This window comes from Apteryx rowi, unplaced genomic scaffold (genome assembly GCF_003343035.1).
Source record: "Apteryx rowi isolate R43461 unplaced genomic scaffold, aptRow1 scaffold_768, whole genome shotgun sequence".
NCBI classification, from domain to species: Eukaryota; Metazoa; Chordata; class Aves; order Apterygiformes; family Apterygidae; genus Apteryx; species Apteryx rowi.
The window spans coordinates 318,712-321,268 of NW_020451058.1; positions in this window are offsets into that span (position 1 = coordinate 318,712).

Sequence of the window (2,557 nt, forward strand, 5' to 3'; positions counted from 1 at the left end):
CCCCCCACACAACCCCCCCCCAAAAAAAAACCCCTGCTGAGCAGCGAAGCGTTTGCACGGGGCCGCTGGGGCTGGAGGCGGCAGCGGCGGGAGGCCCCGCGGCAACGCCGCCACCACYGCTGCAGGCTGCCGGTGCACCCGGGCCGCCCGCCGTCCACCCCGGGCCGCCCACACCGGCTGCGGGTGGGGAGGTGGTGGAAGGGATGGTGCTCCCCACGCGGGTGAATTCGCGAGGACAGGAGGAATCAAATCGCCGCTCCCGCGTGGAGCTGCCTCCTCGCCAGCAGGGCTCCGACCCCGCCGAAACACCTCGTCACCGGGAAGGGGCTCTGCACCCCCCATATACCCTGCTCCCCGCCTGCCGCCCCGACAGTCGGTGCTGACGGTTCCCGTTGCAAACGGGGAGTGGGGAGATGGGAGAAAACAGACTCCCCTCTGGGCAGGCCCCAAGGGGGGCTCCCGTGTGGGCTGTAGGTGCCTGTTGGTTGTAGGCTGTAGGTGCCTGTTGGGTGTGAATCGTAGGTGCATGTTGGGTGTGGGTTGTATGTTCTTGTTGAGTGTGGTCTGTACATACCTGTCAGGTGTGGACTGTGTGTGCCTGTTAGATGTGGGTTGTATGTACCTGCTGAGTGTGGGTTGTGTGTGCCTGTTTGGTGTGGGTTGTATGTACTTGTTGAGTGTGGTCTGTATGTACCTGTTGGGTGTAGACTGTGTGTGCCTGTTGGTTGTGGGTTGTAGGTACCTACTGAGTGTGGGTTGTGCGTGCCTGTTTGGTGTGGGGTGTAGGTGTGTGTTGGGTGTGCGGTGTAGGTGCAGGTTGGTTGTAGGCTGTAGGTGCCTGTTGGGTGTGCATTGTATGTACCTGCTGAGTGTGAGTTGTGTGTGCCTGTTTGGTGGGGGCTGTAGGTGGGTGCTGGGTGCGGGCTGTACCTGTGTGCTGATTGGCTGGGCGGTATCAGTGTACTGATTCGCTGTGCTGATTGGCTGGGCTGTACCCGTGTGCTGATTGGCTGGGCGGTATCGGTGTACTGATTCACTGCGCTGATTGGCTGGGCTGTACCCGTGTGCTGATTGGCTGGGCGGTATCGGTGCACTGATTCGCTGTGCTGATTGGCTGGGCTGTACCCGTGTGCTGATTGGCTGGGCTGCCGCTGTGGCCCCCGAGGCTGTGTCCTCCCCGCTGCCCCAGCGAGGGAGGAGGGGACCCCACGGCCCCACATCTCCCCCGTGTCACCTCCTCCCTGCACGCTCTCGACCCCCAAAGGCCACCAGCTCGTGTGTCCTGGGAGGCCGATGGGGCTCAGCACCCGTCCCAGGGCAGGGAGGCAGGGGGGAGCGGGGTCTCCCCCCCCGCACTGCCAGCACCTCCACCGCTCTGCCCCTCTCCCCGCCCTGGGGTTTCACCGCCGGGACCTCGCTGGGCCCTTCGCAGGGTGTCGGGGTTGCAGGGAGCAGCTCCGCACTCGCTGCCTGCTGCCTTTGGCGGGGCAGAGCCACCCCAATGCCCCTGCGGCATCAGGGACCAGCGACAGGCCTTGTCCCTGCACGGGGAACGGCATCAGCCCAAAGTCAGGCTGCCCCTGGCACCGGTCCTTGGGGCAGTGCAGTGTGTGGGACAGACCGACGAGCAGAGGGACAGGCAGACAACACCCGCAGGCAGGGACTGACAGAAGAGTCCGGGGAGGTGATGCTGCCCTGCTTCCCCCCCATGCACTGCCCACGTCGTCTGGCAACCCCTCCCTGCCTCCACGCCATGCGGCATGCAGGTGCAGTGAGTTTGCAAGTCATCAGCCCGGTGTATGGCCCTGCCACTGGGCTGTCAGCCAGCTGCCAGGAAGTGCCCCGAGCTGGGGCTCCGTTTGCCTGCTCCCTCCTGCCTGCTCCCCAACTCTGGCTGCTGCAGCCTCAGAGCAGCCAGTGGCTCTGGGGACCAGGCAGGAATGTCCCCAGCCCTGCTGCAGAGTGGAGGGTCTGGGGACCCCGGGGAGCATCCCCTGCCCCACTGAGGAGGGAAAGGTCCCAGCCTCTTACCCTTGAGAGGGGACGTCTCTGCTCTCCCCCACCCCTTCCCGGGGGTCCCACTTTGTTCCCCCCAGGGTATCTCCACTCCCCCTTCCTCTAAGGGGGATCCCTGTGGTCCCTTCCCTGGGAGGAGAGACCTACTCCCACTCCCTCTGCCTCTCCTGGGCATCTCCACTGTCCTCCAGGGGGTTCCCACTGTGTCCCCGGGGGTCCCTTCTGCCACTGAGGGGTCCCCACTGCCTTCCCGGGGGCCTTGCTCTCTGCCTCCGGGGATCCTACTTTCTGCCCAGGGGGACCCCGCTCTCCCCAGGGGTCCCTATTCCCTGCCTGGGGGTTCCCACTCCGCTCCGGGTGAACCCCATCCCTTCCCGGGGATCCTGCTCTCTGCCTGGAGTGTCCCCAATGTCCCCTGGGGGTCCCCACTCCCTTCCTGAGGGTCCCGCTCTCCCTCCCGGAGTCCCACTTTCCTCCCCAGGGTCCCGTTCTCCCACCCGCGGTCCCGCTCTCCCGCCGGGGCGGGCAGTGGGGCCCCCCG